General features: G+C 34.0%; 2 pseudogenes; both read left to right on the plus strand.

Annotated features, from left to right (window-relative positions):
* Positions 1-1031: 1031 nt before the first annotated feature.
* On the plus strand, positions 1032-1388 carry LOC149170928 (antifungal protein ginkbilobin-like protein pseudogene; annotated as a pseudogene).
* Positions 1389-11938: 10550 nt separating this feature from the next.
* Positions 11939-12295, plus strand: LOC149170929 (antifungal protein ginkbilobin-like protein pseudogene; annotated as a pseudogene).
* The last annotated feature ends 2790 nt before the right edge of the window (positions 12296-15085 follow it).

Here is a 15085-nt window from a genome sequence, read left to right on the forward strand (position 1 = left end):
ATTGAATGCAAATAATTAAGACATGCCAATTTTTAATGCCATAAAAAATGATGATCTTGCCATAGGTTTTGGCGTCCATATATCACAATATACCAATTCTTGTGAATCATTTCATAAGAGTGATGTGTTATGCCCTTAATAGAATAACTAGCATATGATACCATGATATGAATAATATTAAAATTTAGTGCAATTGTCCAAAAAAATAAAATACATCCAATCCATAATATTAAAATCATGTGTAGCTGTGCAAACAAAATGAAATACATCCAATTCACAATTTTATAATCCACAATGATACTGAATACATCTACTTCATGAAATACATCTAAAATAGTTACCCAAATAAAATAAAATACATCTAATTCATAATATTAAAATCAGATACAGTGTTTCAAACAAAATAAAATACATCAAATTTATAATATTAAAATCCAATATCCTTATCCAAACAAAATAACATAGATCAAATTTATAATAATAAAAACTAAGATAAAATAGACCTATAATAGTAAATCTAAGAAAAAATAAACCCTTAATGATACTAAATGCATCTGCTTATGATTCTAAAATCTAGAATGAAACACGTACTTCACGATACTAAATACATGAACTTCAGGAAATAGAACGTGACATAAGTAATTTTGAAAATTCCCATACTGCATGGACTACGTCTTCATACTAGAATCTCCAACCAATACGTCTACTTCATGATACTAGATTCCCCTTCATACTAGAATCTCCAACCAATACGTCTACTTCATGATACGAGATTACCGTTCCGCTGAGTAAGGCTGACACTAAAGGACAGAATGTCATGGTTCATACGTGTGAAGAAAAAACGGCATGGTTCATCCAAAATGAAAAAATTGTATCTTTTCTGTGAGTGACACACGGAACAATGTGCCGCAAGGACTATAAAATGGGGGCGTCCTCGGCAGGATCGCAATAACGTTTTCCATTCGAAGGGATTTCATTTGGCTTTCGTTTATTTTATTATTAAAGGTGATATTATTTCATTGGAGGCCGCCATGGCGATCAGGTCCTTCGGCTTTGCTTTACCTCTCATGTTACTCCTGCTATCTGTGGGGGACGCACAGGGACAGCTTTCACCTCCTGGTTGGTCCAAAACTGTGGGAAAGCTGCTCCAAGATCTGGAAGAAAACACGCCCTCGAAGGGTTTCGACTACAAGACGTCCATTGTAGGCACCAGGGGCTCACCCAGTGCCTACGGGCATGCAACGTGTCGTCCGGGACTCGATCATGATAGTTGCAGCAAGTGCCTTGCTATCCTAAGTTCCCGCATGTTGCTCGTCGGTGGCGTTGCCATCAGTGCTCACGTTCAACTGGCTGACTGTTCCATCCGTTTAGAGCAGCACCCATTTTAGTATAGACTATACTCCAAGTCATGTTTTACTCCCAAGTCATGTTTGTTATGTTTTACACACAGTAGTCAATGTTTTTACAATATGTGTGGTTCCCAAGTCATGTTTGTGATTTTTGACACACATTAGTCAATGTTTTATAATATGTGTCGTTCATGAGTGCCCCACGTTCATGTTTTACAATGCGGCGTGGTTACGTTGGATACAATTTCATGTATTCAGATATAAATGTGATTTAATATAATATATTTTCTTTTTTTTTGGTATTGAATTCATTTTCATAAACAAACAAACTATGAAGCACTTATATCTTTCATTTACATGATGGGATTCTTGTGGTTTTAATGGTATAAATTGCTTTGCCAAAATTGCAATCACTTTGAAGTTTAAGAAAGTTGATTTGGGTGAGTTTTAATCAATCTATAATTCAAATTTCATAAAAAAGAGTTGAACATAACTTAGTTTTGAGTATGGTTACCTTTAGTTATCTTTTTTCCGTCCTTGTCTTGTTGCCAATATTTCTATTTCCTTGAGTTGCCATAAAGTTGCAAAATGCTTTCAAAGTATAAACTTTTAGATTGAGCTACTTATTTATATTGTTCAAATGTTACACTCCTTGTATTTATTTATTGTAATGGACTTATGTTTGTACTCTCTACATGTAGGTATGTATACACCAACTTCATGCTCGTCATGGAAGGAATTACACATGAACAACAAAATAATAAAATGTTTTAACCGTAATGGTTTTCGACTGTTTTATATAAGTACGTATATAGGTGTTGAAGAGGCCTTTCATAATTTTAACTCATTTATGAGTAATTATTATGCGGTCGATGGTACATATTTAACCTTCATAGAATATGCCAAAACATTCTTAGTAGTATTCAGATCAAGGGTTAAGATTTTTTCTCCAAGGTACTTATGCTCTCTTAATCAATTTTTCTAAAATTAATTAACTAATTAAAATGCCATATTAACACATTTCATATAGCTCATATGCTGTTAATAAGCCAATGAAGCTAACCCGAGGGTTGATATGTCTTTCATCTTGCCCTTACTAATGAAGCTAACCTACAACAGAGTTGAACCAGATTTGATGTAAGTTTTATGGTGATTTAATGTTGAATTGTTGCTAGTTGGTTGGTGTCGAACTGTGGAAAAAGTTGCATCCTATGAAATCCATGAGTTGAAATTGACTTGGGAGATAGAAGACTTGAACAAGGAGCAAATTTCACAGTGAATAATTGGGCATCTTTCGATTGTTGGAGGAAAACGTGTTGATAGCCTAAAGTAGCCCTAGAGAATAATACAAGAAGCATGTTGGTTGTTGCGTGATTGGGTGAAGTTTGGAGCCTAATTTGCAACACTTTGATGGGGAAAAGTGATTGCTATATTGGTGGATTGGAAGCTAGGGATTGGCCAACCTAGATGAGAAGATTTCATCATCGACTGTGTTGGGTGCAATTTTTAAGCATATCTTATACACCACTTTCCCTATTTCTGATCATTTTCTCTTTGTAAAACCATGAATTTTATGTCCCAATTACCACTTTCCCTAGTTATAAGAGAAATCCTTTCTCAAAATATTATTTTTCCATCTTTCATTAAATATCGAATGAAGTGATGTCTTTTTGAGATGGCTAACCAAGATAATTGTGGAGAAGTTTTTTGGTTATTTTTCTTTCAGGTGTTGCCTATGAATAAGGACTAAGGATGAGCAACTGATGTTGTCACTTGCTATTACACTTCAAGGCTTTGTTGTTACATTCTGAAGTTTCTTGTTACACCTCAAGTTGCTTTTAAATCTCGAGTTGTTGTTACACCTCAAGCTATTGTTAGATCTCAAGTTGTTATTACACCTTGAGTTACTATTACACCACAACTCTCAAAGATCATGGTTGTTATCTTCATAGGTAGTTGTCAAGAATCATGAATTATCTATGGATGGTCCAAGGATATCAACAATTATGACTTTGGATATGATGTAACCTGAATTGGTCTTTTATTGGAAAATTGTTTGTAGCACTTTCTATTTTTGTCTTAATATCGATCAACATGACAATTGTGAGATTCTCATGATTGATATGTTCCCTAATTTTCAAGGCTTGTAAACTTTATAAAAATGTTTGGTTCCATGAAAAGGGAATGGCAACATAGGAACAACATCATAATTTTTTGATCTTTTAATTTCTAGTTATTTTTAATACACAACACTTCTAGTGATGTTCATACAAATTATGCATTGACTTTTAACTATTTTCCATTTCATCCCTACACCCTACTAGGGAGGAAGGGCCCTCCTCTTTAGTAGGGATTGCAGTAGTAGTAAATTAGTTGTTTGGTTTATCTTTTCTTTAATTCTAACTTTTTAATGATGTTGTACTAATTGTAGTATTGATGCACTTATGTTTTTAGATTCATTATATGTTGTTACATAAGATTTGTTACAACTATAATATTTAATCAACCGATACAGTTTTATGAATGATGTGTGGTGTGCCTGTTATTTGAGAAAAATAGAAGTGTGATGAGTGAATTTCATTCCTATAGAATGCCTTCTTAATTTCTACATGAGTGCTTTAAGTTATGCAATTTTGTTCAACGAAATTTTTCTTTCATTTGTTTACCTGGCTGTTATGTATCGCCACAGATAGTGCAGAAACCTTTGAAATAAATAGAACTATCCTAGTTGATAATTAAATTCTTACGATTCAGTCAAATTAAATAGTGATTAAACTCGAACAACATTTTTACACCACTAATGGTGAAGACACTTAACGATACAGTCAGCCAGTTTGTTTTGTTAGTATAGCGTTCATAGTGCACAAGTGTTGGGCGGTAAGATGAGAGGTAAGAACATGCGCATCGATCTAATATACCTGAGTGGGGTCACCACTATGATCATTAGAACACTTAGGGTGTGCTAACTTTTGAATTTCTTTTTTTTCTTTAGAAATGTCCTCAATCTTACAAATGCTAGGTGGTAAGACGAGGGGAAAGAACCTGCGCATCACTCTAACATACTTGAGCAGGATCACCACTATAACGACTCAAGCACTTAGAGTGTGAAATAATTACACATAGGGTCCATGCGTAGAGTGTGTGAAGAGAAGAGGCACAAAACATAATAACTCTAATAAACCTACAGGAAAAACGGGTCATAAAAGGAACAAGAACAACACAGATTTAGGGAGGAAAACGCTCATTCAGAAATTAATTTCAAAACTAGAGAGAGAACAATCAAATTCACAGAGGGATAAAAGAAAAACATGACCACATAAAGTTGTTACTCCCATGTTAAGGTCAGAATCATCTGGTTCCTCCGTCTTAGGACCTCATCACCCTCAAACTAGATTATATACTCCCAAGACTGTATATTCAATTCAAGAACAAAATGAAGAAACTAGTGGCCAAGACTTTCGGTCTAAAGGACAAGAGGAAACTAGCAGGGAGAACTTAGAGCCAGAACTCTAAAAACACTCTTTTACTTATCAATACCCAGATTCACTCATTGATGTGAAATAGCCAGCCCCAGAGCAACCTATATAGTCATCATCTATGGGAGGGGACTCATCAAAACAACAAAAAAGGGGATTTATAATGGAAGGAAATAAAAATAATAACAATGATAATACAAGGACTGATGCCACTGTTACCACCTTTAAATTCCCAATAACCGATATAAGGGTTGAATCTCCTATGAAAAGCATTCCCTTATCAACTCTTCCATCTTTTCAAGGAATGACTATAGAGGATCCTAATACATTATTGTTTGAATTTGATGTCCTGTGTAGGAGCTATGATTACAGTTTAGATGATCAAAAGATGAAATTGTTCCCTGCTACTTTAAATGGAGCACATTGGCATTGTTATGCTCTTCACCTACGAGAAGATACTAGAATACAAAATATGCGAAGAAATATACCTAGAACATGGAACAATAAGAAATAAAAACATGTATTTTATTATTCAAAAAGGAAAGCAATGTTCACTTGCCCCTTCAAGGGGGAAACCTCCAATAGATCTTGACTTAATTACAAAATAAGACACGACGCTCCTCAAGGGGAGTTTATATCCTTCATATAGGATTCATACATGCAATACCATGGGTTAGTACCATGGTTCTTATTAGTGCTGTCTATCTAATGCCATGGCCCATTTGCAACTAACTGTGGTCCCTTCTTTAAATGCAAGTCAACCACTTACAATTATTAATATGGGATTTATTAACTCTTTAACTAACTATAACTATGATTCGACCTTATTACATAAATAAGGGGGTTAGGGTTTGACCCTAACATGCCCTCCCCCATAAAAATAGCCTTGTCCTCAAGGCTGAAGCTGCGGAAACTGCTTAAGAACAGTGGTTGGTTCCTAGGTCGCATCTTCTGGAGAGGTGTATTTCCACTTGATGAGGACTTCCTTGATCGTGCAGCCACACAGATTCCATTCTCGCGTGTCAACAACCTGTTTAGGTTTGATCCATATTCAACCTTCTTCATCCAATTTCGGTAGACTGGTTTGAATTTTGAAATGGCTCCCAACAACTTTCTTAAGGCATGAGACATGGAAGATGCGATGGATTTCTGTAGTTGGTGGCAAGGCTAGCTTGTAGGCTACTTCTCTGATGCGCTGAAGTATTTGATACGGTCCGTATAATTTTGAAGATAATTTCTCACAACCCTTGTCTTTGAGTGATGTTTTCTTATATGGTTTCAACCTCAAGAATACTTGATCCCCTTGAAATTTGCGCTCTGAATGATGTTGGTCTACCTATTGCTTCATGTGATTTTGAGCTTGATGGAGATTCTCTTTGAGGTCGGCCAGCATGGTTACACAGTTCTGTAGGAGTTGATCCACTGCTTGTACCATCGAGCATCCCTAGATATAAGAAGTAGGTGAAGGAGGGAGTTGACGATAAATTTCTTCATATGGAGTCATTTTGGTGGTGGCGTGATAGTTAGTATTATACCACCATTCGGCTAGAGGTAACCACTGTACCATAGATGTTTCTTTTCTAAAGTGAAACACTTGAGGTAAGTCTCCAGACATTTGTTAACTGCTTTAGTTTGACCATCAGTTTGGGGATGATGGGAAGTACTGAGTTGCAGTTCGGTACCTTGTAGCGTGAAGAGTTCCTGCCAAAAGTTAATGGTGAGGATCGGGTCACTATCAGACACAATGGTAGTTGGCATGCCATGCAATTTGAAGATCTAGTCCATCAAATATTAAACCCCCAAAGCTGGTCTAAAAGGGTGGGCTAGGGTGCAAAAATGAGCATACTTAGAAAGTTTGTCCACAACCACCATGAAGACTGACTTGTTGCCTGACTTCAGAAGACCCGTAATTAAATCCATAGAAACCTTCGTCCATATTGAGGCAGGGATGGGCAATGGCTGTAATGTGCCTGGGGATTTGACTGTTTCTCCGTTGTGGCACTGACACACATCAAACTCAGCTACAAAAGTAAGAATGTAATTTTTCATACCTATCTAAAAGAATGAACATCGAGTGCGAGCATAAGTATTCTGAAAACCTGAATGGCCTACAATGGGAGATGAGTGTAACTCGACCAAAATGCAACTTTTGAGGTTGTTTGTTGGTGATATCACTACTTTCTCCTTGTAGCGAAGAATCTCATCCTACCAAGAGTAGCCCACTGTGGAATTTGGATCAACCTACAATTTATTAATGAGTTGGGAGAGCAAAGGATGTGAAAACCATTCCTTGTGAGCCTCTTCAATCCACTCTAGAATGGGAAGAGAGATTGCTAGCAGGGTGCTTTCCTCCTCAAATTGGCGTGATAAAGCATCCACTACGACATTTTTGCACCCTTTCTTGCAAATTATCTCATAATCATATCCCAAAATTTTGGCTAGCCATTTGTTTTGTTGTGGCGAGGATAGGCATTGCTCCAAAAAATATTTAAGGCTTTGATGGTTTATGCGGATTTGGAAACACCGCCGCAATATGTATGGTCGCCAGGTATCCACTGCCTATAAGATGGCCATCATCTCCTTCTCATAGGTAGATTGTCCTAGATTTTTCCCACTTAGTTGAGCCTTCTCCAAAAATATATTTCTAGGTGTTTCCTCATAGATGAAATTGTGGCCATTTGACATAAATGTAAGAAACTATTACACATACAGCACAAGAATTGAAATATTTTATCAAGAAATGGCGATTGTTAGTTATCCTTCTTAATTAGACAAAAATGATGAATCAAAAGGTCCTCCTAAATCAACACAATGTTTGGAGTGGTAGTAGGATTTTTTCCATTAGTGCAAGGGGAACTTCAAGAAGGATATCCACCATGTGGTCTCAATATTCACTCGTTAGAATCTTGTTCAATATAACACTACTTCACAACTTGTATTCTATTTGTTCATTCAAATCATGCATGTTCTAATTTAAATTTTTCATTCATGTTTAATTCAAAGAAAAACATGATTGTTGGAATCCTTAGTGCCCCTCCAAGACAAGATTTTTTTAGTGAGAATGCATATTGGGTGGTCACTTCAATAAAAAAAAACATGCATTAGTGGGAAAAATATATTGGATCCCACATTCAATATCAATTCCAAGAAAATTTATAAGAACTTATCTAGAAAATAAACTAGGTAGAGATAAAGCCTTCCACTAACAAATTCGCTTGGAGCAATAATGAGACTAGACCGGGCCATTATACTACCAAACTCGCCAAACTTAAGCAATCCCATGAAGAAGGTTTGGAGCAAGTGGGTACTAGAAAGATGAGTTATGTTGTGTGATAAAAATATCAGGGGCTTCAGTCTTGCATTAGAACAATGGGCTCAAGGAAAGTAATCTGAAAAATACGGAAAGATAGAAGCACATGAAAAACATAATGGACATTATATATGATAAGATGGAGAAAGGGTTAGTAACACATGATTTGGTAGAAGAAGAATAACAAGAATCTATATCATAACATAAATATCTCAAAGAGGAATAAGAGATTTGGAATTTAAAATAATTAAGAATATATTAAAGTTTTGAAATATGAACGTGAAATATTTTTGACAAGAAAGAAAAAAATGATTTTCGGAAAACAATATTAAAGATGTTATTACAAGAGGTATAAAAATTTCACATTTTGTATGATTCAAAGAGGAGGCAGTTTGATATCATGTATCAACTTCATGCTCATCATGGAAGGAATTACACCATGTATCAATTTTGTGCTCAACATCGAAGGAATTACACATGAGCAACACACTAGTAAAATATTTTAAGCAAAAAAAGTTATAGTTATTTTACATAATTATGCTTATAAGGTGTGGAATAGGCCTTCCATAATTTAATTGTAATATGCCAAAATATTCTTATTATTCTTCATAGATCAAGGGTTGAGATTTATCTCCAAGGTAGTTATGATCTCTTAGTTAATCTATCTCAAATTAATTAAGTAAAGAAAATGCCATATGAACCATTTTCATATTGTATAGACAGTCTTAACAAGACATGGTATTCTCTCACGTTACTGTAAGAAAAACTATCTAGAAGTAAATAATGTACGTAAATCTCTTAGGTTAAGAAAACCTTATATTTAGTTAAAATTTTATGAATTTTTTAGGTGTATTTTTTAATATGTAAGTTTGACATGTATCATGGAGTAAGTGTTTCGATGCTCACCATGTATTGCTATCTATCTAGTTTTACTTGCCATTTAATTTATATAGCTACACCATTGAAATATTATAATGGGTATTCAAATATTTTATTTATGCTCAACAATATTCACATTTAAATGTTTTTTTTCTTTTTTATTAATATATTTTTAAATATATGTCTCCGTTATATTCCTAAGTATCTATATACTTATTTGACTTTTCTTGCTCGTTCACTCTCTCTCTCTCAATATTTTACATAATATTTTGTTCATGACAAACATCGACATGTTTTTTAAACATCTATTTCTTATTGTATATTAAAAATTAATCCAATTATGCATCCCTCTTATTAAGAAGTAATTGATTTTTTTATATTAAACTACATTTTATTGCAAATAAATATTGAAATATTTTATTTACCATCAAATTATATCTAAAATAAATTCACATGTTTGACAAAAATGGTACTCAATAAGAATGATTCGACACTCAAACAATAAGCACCATTGATAACTCGCAAAACAATCGCAACCATTGATTGTGGGTTTCTTACAAACGCTTATGTCATAACAACTAGGAATCACCTACAACCTCATTAATCCAAGTTTCGAAACTCTCCCTATGGTATTTATGATAATATAGCACATGTACAACTCGTGCAAAAGGCTATCAATGTATAGTGTGAACAACCTAAAAGCTAGTTATATAGATTGCTATGGTAAAGGTCTATTAATGGATAAATGGAAGTGATGCGAGTAAACACATGCACAATGTAATTGATATAGTATGTTGGTAAGGACTGTCATCGGGTTAACCAAATTCAAAGTTCAAAATTTGATCCTTAAGGTTTCATGAGAATAAACTAATAGTAGCATAATGGAAAGGAAAAAACCTTAATAATAATATTAACATAACAAATGGATTTGGTTAAAATCACATCTACAATTACGAATATGTATATTTGCATATGATGTGAGGTCAAGTGAGGCCAAATTGTAGTAGAAGTAAAAATAAATAAAGGTATTTTATTATAGAATATTACATGTTTAAAAGTACAATTTCTAATTATACAAAGGGTAGTAAATGAAGAGTAATTGTTGGTGGAGATCTTATAAAAATGAAAGGGAAATTTGCAGAAACAAACTAATATATATTTTTTGACAAATATATTTGTATACCAATAAAAAATGAATTTAAAACGAAAAGAACTAAACATACACAGAAGTAGGATTTAGTAGTGAAAATAAGTGTATAGAGAAAGCTTAAGTTATCATCAATAATGATTGCTGAATATGATTGTGAACATAAGTTTTTCAAGAATTGAAAATTGTAAGATAAAAGTTATATAGATATGACTTACTATTACTTTAAAAGAAATGTTATTATGTAAGTGCAACAATGAGGTTCATTACAATTATGATGTAGAAGAAGATGGAGTTCTTTTATGTAAAGGTAGGATTTATGTGCCAAATTCTTAAATGATCAAAAAAGTGTTCTTGAGTGAGATGCGTAGAGTGCCTTATGTTGGGTATCCAACCTATAAAAATTACAATTTTTGTAGTCTGAAACCAATACTTTTCGCCACATATGAAGAGAATAGTGTCTCATTATCTAACTAGATGTCTAGAATACCAAATGGTTAAAGTTGGTTGAGCATAGGTACCCAATTTTTTTGAGGTAATTGTTTTAAATAATCAAATGAGTATGTAGTGATTAGCCATAATGAATTCCAATAATGTTGAGGTATTAATTTTATACCATTAATAGCCCACCGTTATCACAATTAATGCATGGATTTTTCCTATATGCAAGGTTCCAAATACAGAGAGTGGTCCTTATTAACCTTTATATAATATGTCATATCCAACATATGTCATTTATCATCATTGACTGCAAATAATTAAGCCATGCCAATTTTTAATGCCATAAAAAATTATGATCTTGCCATAGGTTTTGGCATCCATATATCACAATATACCAAGTCTTTGTGAATCATTTCATAAGAGTGATGTGTTATGCCCTTAATAGAATAACTAGCATATGATACCATGATATGAATAATATTAAAAGTTAGTGCAATTGTCCAAAAAAATAAATACATCATATCCATAATATTAAAATCAGGTGTAGTTGTGCAAACAAAATGAAATACATCCAATTTACAATTTTATAATCCACCATGATACTAAATACATCTACTTCATGAAATACATCTAAAATAGTTACGCAAATAAAATAAAGTACATCTAATTCGTAATATTAAAATCAAATACAATTTTTCAAACAAAATAAAATACATCCAATTCATAATATTAAATCCCAATATCCTTATCCAAACAAAATAACATACGTCAAATTTATAATAACAAAATATGAGATAAAATAAACCCTTCATGATACTAAATGCATCTGCTTACGATTCTAAAATCTAGAATGAACCACCTACTTCATGATACTAAATACATGAACTTCAGGAAATAGAACGTGACATAAGTAATTTTGAAAATTCCCATACTGCATGGACTACGTCATCATACTAGAATCTCCAACCAATACGTCTACTTCATGATACTAGATTTCCCTTCCTACTAAAATCTCCAACCAATACGTCTACTTCATGATACGAGATTCCCGTTCCGCTGAGTAAGGCTGACACTAAATGACAGAATGTCATGGCTCATACGTGTGAAGAATAAAAAAACGGCATGGTTCATACGTGTGAAGAAAAAACGGCATGGTTCATCCAAAATGAAAAAATTGTATCTTTTCTGTGAGTGACACACGGAACAATGTGCCGCAAGGACTATAAAATGGGAGCGTCCTCTGCAGGATCGTAATAACGTTTTCCATTCGAAGGGATTTCATTTGGCTTTCGTTTATTTTATTGTTAAAGGTGATATTATTTCATTTGAGGCAGCCATGGCGATCAGGTCCTTCGGCTTTGCTTTACCTCTCATGTTACTCCTGCTATCTGTGGGGGACGCACAGGGACAGCTTTCGCCTCCTGGTTGGTTCAAAACTGTGGGAAAGCTGCTCCAAGATCTGGAAGAAAACACGCCCTCGAAGGGTTTCGACTACAAGACGTCCAGTGTAGGCATCAGGGGCTCACCCACTGCCTACGGGCATGCAACGTGTCTTCCGGGACTCGATCATGATAGTTGCAGCAAGTGCCTTGCTATCCTAAGTCCCCGCATGTTGCTCGTCGGTGGCGTTGCCATCAGTGCTCACCTTCAACTGGCTGACTGTTCCATCCGTTTAGAGCAGCACCCATTTTAGTATAGACTATACTCCAAGTCATGTTTTACTCCCAAGTCATGTTTGTTTAATAATGTGTGTTGTTCGTGAGTACTCCCAAGTCATGTTTGTTATGTTTTACACACAGTAGTCAATGTTTTTACAATATGTGTGGTTACCAAGTCATGTTTGTCATTATTGACACACATTAGTCAATGTTTTATAATATGTGTGGTTCATGAGTGCCCCACGGTCATGTTTTACAATGTGGCGTGGTTACGTTGGATACAATTTCGTGTATTCAAATATAAATGTGATTTAATAAAATATATTTTCTTGCTTTTTTGTTATGTTTAGGGTATTGATTTCATTTTCATAAACAAACAAACTATGGAGCACTCATATCTTTCATTTATATCATGAGATTCTTGTGGTTTTAACGGTATAAATTGCTTTGTCAAAATTGCAATCACTTTGAAGTCTAAGAAAGTTGATTTGGGTGAGTTTTAATCAATCTATAATTCAAATTTCATAAAAAAGAGTTGAACATAACTTAGTCTTGAGTATGGTTATTTTTAGTTATCTTTTTTCCTTCCTTGTCTTGTTGCCAATATTTCTATTTCTTGGAGTCGCCATAAAGTTTCAAAATGCTTTCAAAGTATAAACTTTCACATTGAGCTACTCATTTATTTTGTTCAAATGTTACACTCCTTGTATTTATTTATTGTAATGGACTTATGCTTGTACTCTCTACATGTATGTATGTATACACCAACTTCATGCTCGTCATGGAAGGAATTACACACGAACAACAAAATAATAAAATGTTTTAAGAGTAATGGTTTTCGATTATTTTATATAAGTACGTATATAGGTGTGGAAGAGGCCTTTCATAATTTTAATTCATTTATGAGTAATTATTATGCGGTCGATGGTACATATTTAACCTTCATAGAATATGCCAAAATATTCTTAGTAGTATTCAGATCAAGGGTTAAGATTTTTTCTCCAAGGTACTTATGCTCTCTTAATCAATTTTTCTAAAATTAATTAACTAAATAAAATGCCATGTTAACACATTTCATATAGCTCATATGCTATTAATAAGCCATGGTATTTGATCATGTTACTCTAATTAAAACTATTTACAAGCTAAGAATTTTGGTGGCAAAGTTCCCGTGGTTAAGAAAACCATTGTGACATACCACACTTGCCTCCAATTTATTTTTCTCTCTCTCTCATATATATATATATATATATATATATATATATATATATATATATATATATATATATATATATTCGAGTGGTGGTTACATATTAATTTATTTCAGACATACAAGCAAACAATTTGTAAGGTCATTTGTCCTCCATATTTCTTTTATCATAGAGAAAGTTAAAAGCCATGTACCCATTAGCTTACCTAATCAAAATCCACTTCTTTAATATTATTCCATCTTTCATGGTTTATCATGGTTCAATGTCATATGGTTAGGTTATGTGCCCTAGAGTAAAGTATAGTTATACATATTTCTCCTTGGAACATATGGTTGGCACATTTCTTTGGATGGACTATTTACATGTTGTTGATACACTATAGTAGGGTCATGCACATTATCCTTTTACTCTATATCTAAAGTCCCACTTATAGAACTTATTAAAGAACTCAAGGGTTCACCACTTTTTGGCATGGAGATGTTTAGTAAAATATTATGGTCCACCATTTAATTCGACCCACCTTGGATACAACAAAAATGGTTTTTTCGAGGTCTCCCAACTACGAATACCTTACCTGGCCTCCATCAATTAAAGCTATCAGCACCTTACGGACTTTCGCCAAGTGGTATGTGTTGATTTTTTATTAGCTTGGGAGGTACCCCAAGCCCTAGGGTTCAAGGTTTGGAGGGAAAAGTGCAACAAGAATCACTTGTGGGCTTGGAACCCAAGGTTGAAGTTTTTCACCCATAAGGTTTTGGGCCAAAATAATGAATAATTTATGCATGAGAAAACTTGAGGTGATAGAGGATGGCGTGGAAAATACAATAGTTTGAAAATAATTCAAATCAGAGGTATAGAACTTGAGATATGAATTTTTTAAGTTGTCAATTAATTTTTAGACAGTCAAGTCATGTGGGATTGAGGAGAATTCATTTAATAGAGATGACTCTTTAATAATTTCAGTAGCCCTTCTATTTGATATAAATATAGGGTGATGTGAATCTTATTTTAACATCCAAATGTGAAAATTTAATAGAAAATCAACTTCTAAAGAAGCCATAGCTCAAATAAGGAGACCAAGTTTGGAAATAGGACTATTTTGGGATCTGTTGCCTATTTTAGGGTCCAAGTATGAGTATTAGTTGGTTGTGAACTCTGGGAGGAATTATGGGCAATATTCAAGGTTGTTTTGTGTGGAAAGAACTCAATATGAGGATTTTGTATGTCTATTTGACTGACTGAAGGAAGGCCACAACCCTACATCACTTAGGTGATGAGCCTGAAGTCCATTTATAGGACTAGTAGTAGCCTAGAACTCAAGCATATAGTAACAACACCTAAAAGGAGAAGTGCCACAGTTGTTAAGTGACGATTTTATGATAATATGAGGGTTGATATGTCTTTCATCTTGCCCTAACCAATGGAGCTAACCTACAACAGAGTTGAACCAGAGTTGATGTAAGTTTTATGGTGATTTAATGTTGAATTGTTGCTAGTTGGTTGGTGTCGAAGTGTGGAAAATGTTGCACCCTATGAAATCCATGAGTTGAAATTGACGTGGGAGATAGAAGACTTCAACAAGGAGAAAATTTCACAGTGAATAATTGGGCATAT

The sequence above is a fragment of the Pinus tabuliformis genome, chromosome 4_2, assembly GCF_031772625.1.
Source record: "Pinus tabuliformis cultivar Carrire ecotype Pingquan chromosome 4_2, CPIR1, whole genome shotgun sequence".
NCBI classification, from domain to species: domain Eukaryota; kingdom Viridiplantae; phylum Streptophyta; class Pinopsida; order Pinales; family Pinaceae; genus Pinus; species Pinus tabuliformis.